This window comes from Haliotis rufescens, unplaced genomic scaffold (genome assembly GCF_023055435.1).
Source record: "Haliotis rufescens isolate VD_foot unplaced genomic scaffold, xgHalRufe1.0.p SCAF_25, whole genome shotgun sequence".
In the NCBI taxonomy this organism is placed as follows: domain Eukaryota; kingdom Metazoa; phylum Mollusca; class Gastropoda; order Lepetellida; family Haliotidae; genus Haliotis; species Haliotis rufescens.
The window spans coordinates 3,251,696-3,270,117 of NW_025963946.1; positions in this window are offsets into that span (position 1 = coordinate 3,251,696).

Sequence of the window (18,422 nt, forward strand, 5' to 3'; positions counted from 1 at the left end):
TTGCACTATCTAACCCTAGTTGAGGCGCAAACAAAACGCTCAAAAAACGCCACAAAGCGCAGGCGCGCGCGCACACGACAACGGGGAACTGCAGACATCAAAAACACCACCAATGCTCTGCAACGTCCAGACCCTGCCGCGCGACCTCCAAAAATCCATGGAAACATAAAAAAAAAGCAAAATTGAGCTAACCCTAGCTAACCCCCTAACCCTCTAGGGTTAGCCCTAACCATACCCGTTAGCTCGATTTTCGACTCTAACCCTAGTTGAGACAAGTTTAGGTGAAAATGACCCCAAACGAGCCAAACTAGGGTGAAAAAACGTCCTTTTATACCTCTCAAAAACAAAACCAACCACAACAGAACAAAAACCACTCCCACGACAAAACAAACAGCGCACAAAGACCACAGCAATGACAGTAAACAATAACAAATCCCCAAAATAATTAAATAAGATTGAAAAAGAATAAATTGCACTATCTAACCCTAGTTGAGGCGCAAACAAAACGCTCAAAAAACGCCACAAAACGCGGGCGCGCGCACACGACAACGGGGAACTGCAGACATCAGAAACACCACCAATGCTCTGCAACGTCCCGACCCTGCCGCGCGACCTCCAAAAACCCATGGAAACATCCAAAAAAAGCAAAATTGAGCTAACCCTAGCTAACCCCCTAACCCTCTAGGGTTAGCCCTAACCATACCCGTTAGCTAGATTTTCGACCCTAACCCTAGCTAAGACCAGTTTAGGTCAAAATGACCCCAAACGAGCTAAGCTAGGGTGAAAAAACGTCCTTTTTATACCTCTTTCCTCAGAATGCACACTCCCATGGGTAACAAAGGCCATTTCTACCGCTTTCCACACCTCGTTCTTACGAAATAATTTGACCATTGGAGAAAGTGCCCTAAAATGACACATAAGAGTTCCAAACAAAACCAACCACAACAGAACAAAAAACACTCCCAAAACAAAACAAACAGCGCACAAAGACCATAGCAGTCACAGTAAACAATAACAAATCCCCAAATAATGAAAGAAGATTGACAAAAATCAATTGCACTATCTAACCCTAGTTGAGGCGCAAACAAAACGCTCAAAAAACGCCACAAAGCGCAGGCGCGCGCGCACACGACAACGGGGAACTGCAGACATCAAAAACACCACCAATGCTCTGCAACGTCCAGACCCTGCCGCGCGACCTCCAAAAATCCATGGAAACATAAAAAAAAAGCAAAATTGAGCTAACCCTAGCTAACCCCTAACCCTCTAGGGTTAGCCCTAACCATACCCGTTAGCTCGATTTTCGACTCTAACCCTAGTTGAGACAAGTTTAGGTGAAAATGACCCAAAACGAGCTAAACTAGGGTGAAAAAACGTCCTTTTATACCTCTCAAAAACAAAACCAACCACAACAGAACAAAAACCACTCCCACGACAAAACAAACAGCGCACAAAGACCACAGCAATGACAGTAAACAATAACAAATCCCCCAAATAATTAAAGAAGATTGAAAAGAATAAATTGCACTATCTAACCCTAGTTGAGGCGCAAACAAAACGCTCAAAAAACGCCACAAAACGCAGACGCGCGCACACGACAACGGGGAACTGCAGACATCACAAACACCACCAATGCTCTGCAACGTCCCGACCCTGCCGCGCGACCTCCAAAAACCCATGGAAACATCCAAAAATAGCAAAATTGAGCTAACCCTAGCTAACCCCCTAACCCTCTAGGGTTAGCCCTAACCATACCCGTTAGCTAGATTTTCGACCCTAACCCTAGCTAAGACCAGATTAGGTCAAAATGACCCCAAACGAGCCAAACTAGAGTGAAAAAACGTCCTTTTTATACCTCTTTCCTCAGAATGCACACTCCCAGGGGTAACAAAGGCCATTTCTACCTCTTTCCACACCTCGTTCTTACGAAATAATTTTACCATTGGACAAGTGCCCTAAAATGACACAAAAGAGTTCCAAACAAAACCAACCACAACAGAACAAAAACCACTCCCACAACAAAACAAACAGCGCACAAAGACCATAGCAGTCACAGTAAACAATAACAAATCCCCAAATAATGAAAGAAGATTGACAAAAATCAATTGCACTATCTAACCCTAGTTGAGGCGCAAACAAAACGCTCAAAAAACGCCACAAAGCGCAGGCGCGCGCGCACACGACAACGGGGAACTGCAGACATCAAAAACACCACCAATGCTCTGCAACGTCCAGACCCTGCCGCGCGACCTCCAAAAATCCATGGAAACATTAAAAAAAAGCAAAATTGAGCTAACCCTAGCTAACCCCCTAACCATCTAGGGTTAGCCCTAACCATACCCGTTAGCTCGATTTTCGACTCTTACCCTAGTTGAGACAAGTTTAGGTGAAAATGACCCAAAACGAGCTAAACTAGGGTGAAAAAACGTCCTTTTATACCTCTCAAAAACAAAACCAACCACAACAGAACAAAAACCACTCCCACGACAAAACAAACAGCGCACAAAGACCACAGCAATGACAGTAAACAATAACAAATCCCCCAAATAATTAAAGAAGATTGAAAAGAATAAATTGCACTATCTAACCCTAGTTGAGGCGCAAACAAAACGCTCAAAAAACGCCACAAAACGCAGACGCGCGCACACGACAACGGGGAACTGCAGACATCACAAACACCACCAATGCTCTGCAACGTCCCGACCCTGCCGCGCGACCTCCAAAAACCCATGGAAACATCCAAAAATAGCAAAATTGAGCTAACCCTAGCTAACCCCCTAACCCTCTAGGGTTAGCCCTAACCATACCCGTTAGCTAGATTTTCGACCCTAACCCTAGCTAAGACCAGTTTAGGTCAAAATGACCCCAAACGAGCTAAACTAGGGTGAAAAAACGTCCTTTTTATACCTCTTTCCTCAGAATGCACACTCCCAGGGGTAACAAAGGCCATTTCTACCTCTTTCCACACCTCGTTCTTACGAAATAATTTGACCATTGGAGAAAGTGCCCTAAATTGACACAAAAGAGTTCCAAACAAAACCAACCACAACAGAACAAAAAACACTCCCAAAACAAAACAAACAGCGCACAAAGACCATAGCAGTCACAGTAAACAATAACGAATCCCCAAATAATGAAAGAAGATTGACAAAAATAAATTGCACTATCTAACCCTAGTTGAGGCGCAAACAAAACGCTCAAAAAACGCCACAAAGCGCAGGCGCGCGCGCACACGACAACGGGGAACTGCAGACATCAAAAACACCACCAATGCTCTGCAACGTCCAGACCCTGCCGCGCGACCTCCAAAAATCCATGGAAACATAAAAAAAAAGCAAAATTGAGCTAACCCTAGCTAACCCCTAACCCTCTAGGGTTAGCCCTAACCATACCCGTTAGCTCGATTTTCGACTCTAACCCTAGTTGAGACAAGTTTAGGTGAAAATGACCCAAAACGAGCTAAACTAGGGTGAAAAAACGTCCTTTTATACCTCTCAAAAACAAAACCAACCACAACAGAACAAAAACCACTCCCACGACAAAACAAACAGCGCACAAAGACCACAGCAATGACAGTAAACAATAACAAATCCCCCAAATAATTAAAGAAGATTGAAAAGAATAAATTGCACTATCTAACCCTAGTTGAGGCGCAAACAAAACGCTCAAAAAACGCCACAAAACGCAGACGCGCGCACACGACAACGGGGAACTGCAGACATCACAAACACCACCAATGCTCTGCAACGTCCCGACCCTGCCGCGCGACCTCCAAAAACCCATGGAAACATCCAAAAATAGCAAAATTGAGCTAACCCTAGCTAACCCCCTAACCCTCTAGGGTTAGCCCTAACCATACCCGTTAGCTAGATTTTCGACCCTAACCCTAGCTAAGACCAGATTAGGTCAAAATGACCCCAAACGAGCCAAACTAGAGTGAAAAAACGTCCTTTTTATACCTCTTTCCTCAGAATGCACACTCCCAGGGGTAACAAAGGCCATTTCTACCTCTTTCCACACCTCGTTCTTACGAAATAATTTTACCATTGGACAAGTGCCCTAAAATGACACAAAAGAGTTCCAAACAAAACCAACCACAACAGAACAAAAACCACTCCCACAACAAAACAAACAGCGCACAAAGACCATAGCAGTCACAGTAAACAATAACAAATCCCCAAATAATGAAAGAAGATTGACAAAAATCAATTGCACTATCTAACCCTAGTTGAGGCGCAAACAAAACGCTCAAAAAACGCCACAAAGCGCAGGCGCGCGCGCACACGACAACGGGGAACTGCAGACATCAAAAACACCACCAATGCTCTGCAACGTCCAGACCCTGCCGCGCGACCTCCAAAAATCCATGGAAACATTAAAAAAAAGCAAAATTGAGCTAACCCTAGCTAACCCCCTAACCATCTAGGGTTAGCCCTAACCATACCCGTTAGCTCGATTTTCGACTCTTACCCTAGTTGAGACAAGTTTAGGTGAAAATGACCCAAAACGAGCTAAACTAGGGTGAAAAAACGTCCTTTTATACCTCTCAAAAACAAAACCAACCACAACAGAACAAAAACCACTCCCACGACAAAACAAACAGCGCACAAAGACCACAGCAATGACAGTAAACAATAACAAATCCCCCAAATAATTAAAGAAGATTGAAAAGAATAAATTGCACTATCTAACCCTAGTTGAGGCGCAAACAAAACGCTCAAAAAACGCCACAAAACGCAGACGCGCGCACACGACAACGGGGAACTGCAGACATCACAAACACCACCAATGCTCTGCAACGTCCCGACCCTGCCGCGCGACCTCCAAAAACCCATGGAAACATCCAAAAATAGCAAAATTGAGCTAACCCTAGCTAACCCCCTAACCCTCTAGGGTTAGCCCTAACCATACCCGTTAGCTAGATTTTCGACCCTAACCCTAGCTAAGACCAGTTTAGGTCAAAATGACCCCAAACGAGCTAAACTAGGGTGAAAAAACGTCCTTTTTATACCTCTTTCCTCAGAATGCACACTCCCAGGGGTAACAAAGGCCATTTCTACCTCTTTCCACACCTCGTTCTTACGAAATAATTTGACCATTGGAGAAAGTGCCCTAAATTGACACAAAAGAGTTCCAAACAAAACCAACCACAACAGAACAAAAAACACTCCCAAAACAAAACAAACAGCGCACAAAGACCATAGCAGTCACAGTAAACAATAACGAATCCCCAAATAATGAAAGAAGATTGACAAAAATAAATTGCACTATCTAACCCTAGTTGAGGCGCAAACAAAACGCTCAAAAAACGCTACAAAGCGCAGGCGCGCGCGCACACGACAACGGGGAACTGCAGACATCAAAAACACCACCAATGCTCTGCAACGTCCAGACCCTGCCGCGCGACCTCCAAAAATCCATGGAAACATAAAAAAAAAGCAAAATTGAGCTAACCCTAGCTAACCCCCTAACCCTCTAGGCTTAGCCCTAACCATACCCGTTAGCTCGATTTTCGACTCTAACCCTAGTTGAGACAAGTTTAGGTGAAAATGACCCAAAACGAGCTAAACTAGGGTGAAAAACCGTCCTTTTATACCTCTCAAAAACAAAACCAACCACAACAGAACAAAAACCACTCCCACGACAAAACAAACAGCGCACAAAGACCACAGCAATGACAGTAAACAATAACAAATCCCCCAAATAATTAAATAAGATTGAAAAGAATAAATTGCACTATCTAACCCTAGTTAAGGCGCAAACAAAACGCTCAAAAAACGCCACAAAACGCAGACGCGCGCACACGACAACGGGGAACTGCAGACATCACAAACACCACCAATGCTCTGCAACGTCCCGACCCTGCCGCGCGACCTCCAAAAACCCATGGAAACATCCAAAAATAGCAAAATTGAGCTAACCCTAGCTAACCCCCTAACCCTCTAGGGTTAGCCCTAACCATACCCGTTAGCTAGATTTTCGACCCTAACCCTAGCTAAGACCAGTTTAGGTCAAAATGACCCCAAACGAGCTAAACTAGGGTGAAAAAACGTCCTTTTTATACCTCTTTCCTCAGAATGCACACTCCCAGGGGTAACAAAGGCCATTTCTACCTCTTTCCACACCTCGTTCTTACGAAATAATTTTACCATTGGAGAAAGTGCCCTAAATTGACACAAAAGAGTTCCAAACAAAACCAACCACAACAGAACAAAAAACACTCCCAAAACAAAACAAACAGCGCACAAAGACCATAGCAGTCACAGTAAACAATAACGAATCCCCAAATAATGAAAGAAGATTGACAAAAATAAATTGCACTATCTAACCCTAGTTGAGGCGCAAACAAAACGCTCAAAAAACGCCACAAAGCGCAGGCGCGCGCGCACACGACAACGGGGAACTGCAGACATAAAAAACACCACCAATGCTCTGCAACGTCCAGACCCTGCCGCGCGACCTCCAAAAACCCATGGAAACATCCAAAAATAGCAAAATTGAGCTAACCCTAGCTAACCCCCTAACCCTCTAGGGTTAGCCCTAACCATACCCGTTAGCTAGATTTTCGACCCTAACCCTAGCTAAGACCAGTTTAGGTCAAAATGACCCCAAACGAGCCAAACTAGAGTGAAAAAACGTCCTTTTTATACCTCTTTCCTCAGAATGCACACTCCCAGGGGTAACAAAGGCCATTTCTACCTCTTTCCACACCTCGTTCTTACGAAATAATTTTACCATTGGACAAGTGCCCTAAAATGACACAAAAGAGTTCCAAACAAAACCAACCACAACAGAACAAAAACCACTCCCACAACAAAACAAACAGCGCACAAAGACCATAGCAGTCACAGTAAACAATAACAAATCCCCAAATAATGAAAGAAGATTGACAAAAATCAATTGCACTATCTAACCCTAGTTGAGGCGCAAACAAAACGCTCAAAAAACGCCACAAAGCGCAGGCGCGCGCGCACACGACAACGGGGAACTGCAGACATCAAAAACACCACCAATGCTCTGCAACGTCCAGACCCTGCCGCGCGACCTCCAAAAATCCATGGAAACATTAAAAAAAAGCAAAATTGAGCTAACCCTAGCTAACCCCCTAACCATCTAGGGTTAGCCCTAACCATACCCGTTAGCTCGATTTTCGACTCTTACCCTAGTTGAGACAAGTTTAGGTGAAAATGACCCAAAACGAGCTAAACTAGGGTGAAAAAACGTCCTTTTATACCTCTCAAAAACAAAACCAACCACAACAGAACAAAAACCACTCCCACGACAAAACAAACAGCGCACAAAGACCACAGCAATGACGGTAAACAATAACAAATCCCCCAAATAATTAAATAAGATTGAAAAGAATAAATTGCACTATCTAACCCTAGTTGAGGCGCAAACAAAACGCTCAAAAAACGCCACAAAACGCAGACGCGCGCACACGACAACGGGGAACTGCAGACATCACAAACACCACCAATGCTCTGCAACGTCCCGACCCTGCCGCGCGACCTCCAAAAACCCATGGAAACATCCAAAAATAGCAAAATTGAGCTAACCCTAGCTAACCCCCTAACCCTCTAGGGTTAGCCCTAACCATACCCGTTAGCTAGATTTTCGACCCTAACCCTAGCTAAGACCAGTTTAGGTCAAAATGACCCCAAACGAGCTAAACTAGGGTGAAAAAACGTCCTTTTTATACCTCTTTCCTCAGAATGCACACTCCCAGGGGTAACAAAGGCCATTTCTACCTCTTTCCACACCTCGTTCTTACGAAATAATTTTACCATTGGAGAAAGTGCCCTAAATTGACACAAAAGAGTTCCAAACAAAACCAACCACAACAGAACAAAAAACACTCCCAAAACAAAACAAACAGCGCACAAAGACCATAGCAGTCACAGTAAACAATAACGAATCCCCAAATAATGAAACAAGATTGACAATAAATCAATTGCACTATCTTACCCTAGTTGAGGCGCAAACAAAACGCTCAAAAAACGCCACAAAGCGCAGGCGCGCGCGCACACGACAACGGGGAACTGCAGACATCAAAAACACCACCAATGCTCTGCAACGTCCAGACCCTGCCGCGCGACCTCCAAAAATCCATGGAAACATTAAAAAAAAGCAAAATTGAGCTAACCCTAGCTAACCCCCTAACCATCTAGGGTTAGCCCTAACCATACCCGTTAGCTCGATTTTCGACTCTTACCCTAGTTGAGACAAGTTTAGGTGAAAATGACCCAAAACGAGCTAAACTAGGGTGAAAAAACGTCCTTTTATACCTCTCAAAAACAAAACCAACCACAACAGAACAAAAACCACTCCCACGACAAAACAAACAGCGCACAAAGACCACAGCAATGACAGTAAACAATAACAAATCCCCCAAATAATTAAAGAAGATTGAAAAGAATAAATTGCACTATCTAACCCTAGTTGAGGCGCAAACAAAACGCTCAAAAAACGCCACAAAACGCAGACGCGCGCACACGACAACGGGGAACTGCAGACATCACAAACACCACCAATGCTCTGCAACGTCCCGACCCTGCCGCGCGACCTCCAAAAACCCATGGAAACATCCAAAAATAGCAAAATTGAGCTAACCCTAGCTAACCCCCTAACCCTCTAGGGTTAGCCCTAACCATACCCGTTAGCTAGATTTTCGACCCTAACCCTAGCTAAGACCAGTTTAGGTCAAAATGACCCCAAACGAGCTAAACTAGGGTGAAAAAACGTCCTTTTTATACCTCTTTCCTCAGAATGCACACTCCCAGGGGTAACAAAGGCCATTTCTACCTCTTTCCACACCTCGTTCTTACGAAATAATTTTACCATTGGAGAAAGTGCCCTAAATTGACACAAAAGAGTTCCAAACAAAACCAACCACAACAGAACAAAAAACACTCCCAAAACAAAACAAACAGCGCACAAAGACCATAGCAGTCACAGTAAACAATAACGAATCCCCAAATAATGAAAGAAGATTGACAAAAATAAATTGCACTATCTAACCCTAGTTGAGGCGCAAACAAAACGCTCAAAAAACGCTACAAAGCGCAGGCGCGCGCGCACACGACAACGGGGAACTGCAGACATCAAAAACACCACCAATGCTCTGCAACGTCCAGACCCTGCCGCGCGACCTCCAAAAATCCATGGAAACATAAAAAAAAAGCAAAATTGAGCTAACCCTAGCTAACCCCCTAACCCTCTAGGGTTAGCCCTAACCATACCCGTTAGCTCGATTTTCGACTCTAACCCTAGTTGAGACAAGTTTAGGTGAAAATGACCCAAAACGAGCTAAACTAGGGTGAAAAACCGTCCTTTTATACCTCTCAAAAACAAAACCAACCACAACAGAACAAAAACCACTCCCACGACAAAACAAACAGCGCACAAAGACCACAGCAATGACAGTAAACAATAACAAATCCCCCAAATAATTAAATAAGATTGAAAAGAATAAATTGCACTATCTAACCCTAGTTGAGGCGCAAACAAAACGCTCAAAAAACGCCACAAAACGCAGACGCGCGCACACGACAACGGGGAACTGCAGACATCACAAACACCACCAATGCTCTGCAACGTCCCGACCCTGCCGCGCGACCTCCAAAAACCCATGGAAACATCCAAAAATAGCAAAATTGAGCTAACCCTAGCTAACCCCCTAACCCTCTAGGGTTAGCCCTAACCATACCCGTTAGCTAGATTTTCGACCCTAACCCTAGCTAAGACCAGTTTAGGTCAAAATGACCCCAAACGAGCTAAACTAGGGTGAAAAAACGTCCTTTTTATACCTCTTTCCTCAGAATGCACACTCCCAGGGGTAACAAAGGCCATTTCTACCTCTTTCCACACCTCGTTCTTACGAAATAATTTTACCATTGGAGAAAGTGCCCTAAATTGACACAAAAGAGTTCCAAACAAAACCAACCACAACAGAACAAAAAACACTCCCAAAACAAAACAAACAGCGCACAAAGACCATAGCAGTCACAGTAAACAATAACGAATCCCCAAATAATGAAAGAAGATTGACAAAAATAAATTGCACTATCTAACCCTAGTTGAGGCGCAAACAAAACGCTCAAAAAACGCCACAAAGCGCAGGCGCGCGCGCACACGACAACGGGGAACTGCAGACATCAAAAACACCACCAATGCTCTGCAACGTCCAGACCCTGCCGCGCGACCTCCAAAAACCCATGGAAACATCCAAAAATAGCAAAATTGAGCTAACCCTAGCTAACCCCCTAACCCTCTAGGGTTAGCCCTAACCATACCCGTTAGCTAGATTTTCGACCCTAACCCTAGCTAAGACCAGTTTAGGTCAAAATGACCCCAAACGAGCCAAACTAGAGTGAAAAAACGTCCTTTTTATACCTCTTTCCTCAGAATGCACACTCCCAGGGGTAACAAAGGCCATTTCTACCTCTTTCCACACCTCGTTCTTACGAAATAATTTTACCATTGGACAAGTGCCCTAAAATGACACAAAAGAGTTCCAAACAAAACCAACCACAACAGAACAAAAACCACTCCCACAACAAAACAAACAGCGCACAAAGACCATAGCAGTCACAGTAAACAATAACAAATCCCCAAATAATGAAAGAAGATTGACAAAAATAAATTGCACTATCTAACCCTAGTTGAGGCGCAAACAAAACGCTCAAAAAACGCCACAAAGCGCAGGCGCGCGCGCACACGACAACGGGGAACTGCAGACATCAAAAACACCACCAATGCTCTGCAACGTCCAGACCCTGCCGCGCGACCTCCAAAAATCCATGGAAACATTAAAAAAAAGCAAAATTGAGCTAACCCTAGCTAACCCCCTAACCATCTAGGGTTAGCCCTAACCATACCCGTTAGCTCGATTTTCGACTCTTACCCTAGTTGAGACAAGTTTAGGTGAAAATGACCCAAAACGAGCTAAACTAGGGTGAAAAAACGTCCTTTTATACCTCTCAAAAACAAAACCAACCACAACAGAACAAAAACCACTCCCACGACAAAACAAACAGCGCACAAAGACCACAGCAATGACGGTAAACAATAACAAATCCCCCAAATAATTAAATAAGATTGAAAAGAATAAATTGCACTATCTAACCCTAGTTGAGGCGCAAACAAAACGCTCAAAAAACGCCACAAAACGCAGACGCGCGCACACGACAACGGGGAACTGCAGACATCACAAACACCACCAATGCTCTGCAACGTCCCGACCCTGCCGCGCGACCTCCAAAAACCCATGGAAACATCCAAAAATAGCAAAATTGAGCTAACCCTAGCTAACCCCCTAACCCTCTAGGGTTAGCCCTAACCATACCCGTTAGCTAGATTTTCGACCCTAACCCTAGCTAAGACCAGTTTAGGTCAAAATGACCCCAAACGAGCTAAACTAGGGTGAAAAAACGTCCTTTTTATACCTCTTTCCTCAGAATGCACACTCCCAGGGGTAACAAAGGCCATTTCTACCTCTTTCCACACCTCGTTCTTACGAAATAATTTTACCATTGGAGAAAGTGCCCTAAATTGACACAAAAGAGTTCCAAACAAAACCAACCACAACAGAACAAAAAACACTCCCAAAACAAAACAAACAGCGCACAAAGACCATAGCAGTCACAGTAAACAATAACGAATCCCCAAATAATGAAACAAGATTGACAATAAATCAATTGCACTATCTAACCCTAGCTGAGGCGCAAACAAAACGCTCAAAAAACGCTACAAAGCGCAGGCGCGCGCGCACACGACAACGGGGAACTGCAGACATCAAAAACACCACCAATGCTCTGCAACGTCCAGACCCTGCCGCGCGACCTCCAAAAATCCATGGAAACATTAAAAAAAAGCAAAATTGAGCTAACCCTAGCTAACCCCCTAACCATCTAGGGTTAGCCCTAACCATACCCGTTAGCTCGATTTTCGACTCTTACCCTAGTTGAGACAAGTTTAGGTGAAAATGACCCAAAACGAGCTAAACTAGGGTGAAAAAACGTCCTTTTATACCTCTCAAAAACAAAACCAACCACAACAGAACAAAAACCACTCCCACGACAAAACAAACAGCGCACAAAGACCACAGCAATGACGGTAAACAATAACAAATCCCCCAAATAATTAAATAAGATTGAAAAGAATAAATTGCACTATCTAACCCTAGTTGAGGCGCAAACAAAACGCTCAAAAAACGCCACAAAACGCAGACGCGCGCACACGACAACGGGGAACTGCAGACATCACAAACACCACCAATGCTCTGCAACGTCCCGACCCTGCCGCGCGACCTCCAAAAACCCATGGAAACATCCAAAAATAGCAAAATTGAGCTAACCCTAGCTAACCCCCTAACCCTCTAGGGTTAGCCCTAACCATACCCGTTAGCTAGATTTTCGACCCTAACCCTAGCTAAGACCAGTTTAGGTCAAAATGACCCCAAACGAGCTAAACTAGGGTGAAAAAACGTCCTTTTTATACCTCTTTCCTCAGAATGCACACTCCCAGGGGTAACAAAGGCCATTTCTACCTCTTTCCACACCTCGTTCTTACGAAATAATTTGACCATTGGAGAAAGTGCCCTAAATTGACACAAAAGAGTTCCAAACAAAACCAACCACAACAGAACAAAAAACACTCCCAAAACAAAACAAACAGCGCACAAAGACCATAGCAGTCACAGTAAACAATAACGAATCCCCAAATAATGAAACAAGATTGACAATAAATAAATTGCACTATCTAACCCTAGTTGAGGCGCAAACAAAACGCTCAAAAAACGCTACAAAGCGCAGGCGCGCGCGCACACGACAACGGGGAACTGCAGACATCAAAAACACCACCAATGCTCTGCAACGTCCAGACCCTGCCGCGCGACCTCCAAAAACCCATGGAAACATCCAAAAATAGCAAAATTGAGCTAACCCTAGCTAACCCCCTAACCCTCTAGGGTTAGCCCTAACCATACCCGTTAGCTAGATTTTCGACCCTAACCCTAGCTAAGACCAGTTTAGGTCAAAATGACCCCAAACGAGCCAAACTAGAGTGAAAAAACGTCCTTTTTATACCTCTTTCCTCAGAATGCACACTCCCAGGGGTAACAAAGGCCATTTCTACCTCTTTCCACACCTCGTTCTTACGAAATAATTTTACCATTGGACAAGTGCCCTAAAATGACACAAAAGAGTTCCAAACAAAACCAACCACAACAGAACAAAAACCACTCCCACAACAAAACAAACAGCGCACAAAGACCATAGCAGTCACAGTAAACAATAACAAATCCCCAAATAATGAAAGAAGATTGACAAAAATCAATTGCACTATCTAACCCTAGTTGAGGCGCAAACAAAACGCTCAAAAAACGCCACAAAGCGCAGGCGCGCGCGCACACGACAACGGGGAACTGCAGACATCAAAAACACCACCAATGCTCTGCAACGTCCAGACCATGCCGCGCGACCTCCAAAAATCCATGGAAACATTAAAAAAAAGCAAAATTGAGCTAACCCTAGCTAACCCCCTAACCATCTAGGGTTAGCCCTAACCATACCCGTTAGCTCGATTTTCGACTCTTACCCTAGTTGAGACAAGTTTAGGTGAAAATGACCCAAAACGAGCTAAACTAGGGTGAAAAAACGTCCTTTTATACCTCTCAAAAACAAAACCAACCACAACAGAACAAAAACCACTCCCACGACAAAACAAACAGCGCACAAAGACCACAGCAATGACGGTAAACAATAACAAATCCCCCAAATAATTAAATAAGATTGAAAAGAATAAATTGCACTATCTAACCCTAGTTGAGGCGCAAACAAAACGCTCAAAAAACGCCACAAAACGCAGACGCGCGCACACGACAACGGGGAACTGCAGACATCACAAACACCACCAATGCTCTGCAACGTCCCGACCCTGCCGCGCGACCTCCAAAAACCCATGGAAACATCCAAAAATAGCAAAATTGAGCTAACCCTAGCTAACCCCCTAACCCTCTAGGGTTAGCCCTAACCATACCCGTTAGCTAGATTTTCGACCCTAACCCTAGCTAAGACCAGTTTAGGTCAAAATGACCCCAAACGAGCCAAACTAGAGTGAAAAAACGTCCTTTTTATACCTCTTTCCTCAGAATGCACACTCCCAGGGGTAACAAAGGCCATTTCTACCTCTTTCCACACCTCGTTCTTACGAAATAATTTTACCATTGGACAAGTGCCTTAAAATGACACAAAAGAGTTCCAAACAAAACCAACCACAACAGAACAAAAACCACTCCCACAACAAAACAAACAGCGCACAAAGACCATAGCAGTCACAGTAAACAATAACAAATCCCCAAATAATGAAAGAAGATTGACAAAAATCAATTGCACTATCTAACCCTAGTTGAGGCGCAAACAAAACGCTCAAAAAACGCCACAAAGCGCAGGCGCGCGCGCACACGACAACGGGGAACTGCAGACATCAAAAACACCACCAATGCTCTGCAACGTCCAGACCCTGCCGCGCGACCTCCAAAAATCCATGGAAACATTAAAAAAAAGCAAAATTGAGCTAACCCTAGCTAACCCCCTAACCATCTAGGGTTAGCCCTAACCATACCCGTTAGCTCGATTTTCGACTCTTACCCTAGTTGAGACAAGTTTAGGTGAAAATGACCCAAAACGAGCTAAACTAGGGTGAAAAAACGTCCTTTTATACCTCTCAAAAACAAAACCAACCACAACAGAACAAAAACCACTCCCACGACAAAACAAACAGCGCACAAAGACCACAGCAATGACGGTAAACAATAACAAATCCCCCAAATAATTAAATAAGATTGAAAAGAATAAATTGCACTATCTAACCCTAGTTGAGGCGCAAACAAAACGCTCAAAAAACGCCACAAAACGCAGACGCGCGCACACGACAACGGGGAACTGCAGACATCACAAACACCACCAATGCTCTGCAACGTCCCGACCCTGCCGCGCGACCTCCAAAAACCCATGGAAACATCCAAAAATAGCAAAATTGAGCTAACCCTAGCTAACCCCCTAACCCTCTAGGGTTAGCCCTAACCATACCCGTTAGCTAGATTTTCGACCCTAACCCTAGCTAAGACCAGTTTAGGTCAAAATGACCCCAAACGAGCTAAACTAGGGTGAAAAAACGTCCTTTTTATACCCTTTCCTCAGAATGCACACTCCCAGGGGTAACAAAGGCCATTTCTACCTCTTTCCACACCTCGTTCTTACGAAATAATTTTACCATTGGAGAAAGTGCCCTAAATTGACACAAAAGAGTTCCAAACAAAACCAACCACAACAGAACAAAAAACACTCCCAAAACAAAACAAACAGCGCACAAAGACCATAGCAGTCACAGTAAACAATAACGAATCCCCAAATAATGAAACAAGATTGACAAAAATAAATTGCACTATCTAACCCTAGTTGAGGCGCAAACAAAACGCTCAAAAAACGCTACAAAGCGCAGGCGCGCGCGCACACGACAACGGGGAACTGCAGACATCAAAAACACCACCAATGCTCTGCAACGTCCAGACCCTGCCGCCCGACCTCCAAAAATCCATGGAAACATAAAAAAAAAGCAAAATTGAGCTAACCCTAGCTAACCCCCTAACCCTCTAGGGTTAGCCCTAACCATACCCGTTAGCTCGATTTTCGACTCTAACCCTAGTTGAGACAAGTTTAGGTGAAAATGACCCAAAACGAGCTAAACTAGGGTAAAAAACCGTTCTTTTATACCTCTCAAAAACAAAACCAACCACAACAGAACAAAAACCACTCCCACGACAAAACAAACAGCGCACAAAGACCACAGCAATGACAGTAAACAATAACAAATCCCCAAAATAATTAAATAAGATTGAAAAGAATAAATTGCACTATCTAACCCTAGTTGAGGCGCAAACAAAACGCTCAAAAAACGCCACAAAACGCAGACGCGCGCACACGACAACGGGGAACTGCAGACATCACAAACACCACCAATGCTCTGCAACGTCCCGACCCTGCCGCGCGACCTCCAAAAACCCATGGAAACATCCAAAAATAGCAAAATTGAGCTAACCCTAGCTAACCCCCTAACCCTCTAGGGTTAGCCCTAACCATACCCGTTAGCTAGATTTTCGACCCTAACCCTAGCTAAGACCAGTTTAGGTCAAAATGACCCCAAACGAGCTAAACTAGGGTGAAAAAACGTCCTTTTTATACCTCTTTCCTCAGAATGCACACTCCCAGGGGTAACAAAGGCCATTTCTACCTCTTTCCACACCTCGTTCTTACGAAATAATTTTACCATTGGAGAAAGTGCCCTAAATTGACACAAAAGAGTTCCAAACAAAACCAACCACAACAGAACAAAAAACACTCCCAAAACAAAACAAACAGCGCACAAAGACCATAGCAGTCACAGTAAACAATAACGAATCCCCAAATAATGAAAGAAGATTTACAAAAATAAATTGCACTATCTAACCCTAGTTGAGGCGCAAACAAAACGCTCAAAAAACGCCACAAAGCGCAGGCGCACGCGCACACGACAACGGGGAACTGCAGACATCAAAAACACCACCAATGCTCTGCAACGTCCAGACCCTGCCGCGCGACCTCCAAAAATCCATGGAAACATAAAAAAAAAGCAAAATTGAGCTAACCCTAGCTAACCCCTAACCCTCTAGGGTTAGCCCTAACCATACCCGTTAGCTCGATTTTCGACTCTAACCCTAGTTGAGACAAGTTTAGGTGAAAATGACCCAAAACGAGCTAAACTAGGGTGAAAAAACGTCCTTTTATACCTCTCAAAAACAAAACCAACCACAACAGAACAAAAACCACTCCCACGACAAAACAAACAGCGCACAAAGACCACAGCAATGACAGTAAACAATAACAAATCCCCCAAATAATTAAATAAGATTGAAAAGAATAAATTGCACTATCTAACCCTAGTTGAGGCGCAAACAAAACGCTCAAAAAACGCCACAAAACGCAGACGCGCGCACACGACAACGGGGAACTGCAGACATCACAAACACCACCAATGCTCTGCAACGTCCCGACCCTGCCGCGCGACCTCCAAAAACCCATGGAAACATCCAAAAATAGCAAAATTGAGCTAACCCTAGCTAACCCCCTAACCCTCTAGGGTTAGCCCTAACCATACCCGTTAGCTAGATTTTCGACCCTAACCCTAGCTAAGACCAGTTTAGGTCAAAATGACCCCAAACGAGCCAAACTAGAGTGAAAAAACGTCCTTTTTATACCTCTTTCCTCAGAATGCACACTCCCAGGGGTAACAAAGGCCATTTCTACCTCTTTCCACACCTCGTTCTTACGAAATAATTTGACCATTGGACAAGTGCCCTAAAATGACACAAAAGACACTGCAAACACGAAAACGTCGTTTTTTTCCGTATATGGTCATTGGACGGAAAAACGACGTTATTTGGACGTTTTCAAACCATCGTTTTTCCGTCCAAATAACGTCGTTATTTGACATCGGAATTTACTGGGAGAGAACGATACCGTTAAGCTCCTCCCTTTCTTGATTGACATTGTCAATCAAGCAACGGCGTCTGCCGGTATTTCTACTTCTCAGATTTCATTGGTCAGTCCTCGCGTGTTAGATTACAGGCCCGCGTTTGACGCTGCATTCGAAGCGCTTAGCGGAAGTACTGAAATCAATCGTTGTGCGCATGCGGATTACTTAATGCCTTGACCAAATTTTCCGTTCTGTGCATGCGCGATTTCGCGTATTGTTTCCTAGATTTAATGTCACCACTATTTGACAATGATTCATAAACACAGTCACGTGAAGGTTCGGAAGCGTAACAAGTAACTCCATTTAAATTGAAGAAGAGCCCCAGTGTTATGGGCGATTCCGAGATGAAATTATTCTATGGCTATCTAGGCTGCCACCCAAACCGATTGTATATGCTATATAGTCATATGGAAGAGGACAAGAACTATACATTGTATTCCGGCCGATTGTGTTCTTGCATTCACTTATAAGTCAGGAAAATGGACTTAAAAGGGGAGTTGTTGAATTTAATTATTTTAATTATTAAATGTTGCCTATACACTAATCTGGACGAACTACTTATTGTTCTATTTATGTCATCCTATATACTATTAGTATGTTACCGTTCTAAAGTCATCCTCTCACATAACATTATATTGTTCATAGTATCAAAGTTTAATCAACAATATCAAGAGAAGCGACTAAACCACTGAAACATCCAAACCCAAGCTGTTATCAAGCGCTAGTGCAGACGTGATGCATCGTAAAAACTGTATCATGATGTCTTCAGAAATACCATTATACTACGAGATAGTACGGCTGACGCTGACTCACCGGTGGAACGAAGACAATATCGCTAATACAGATAT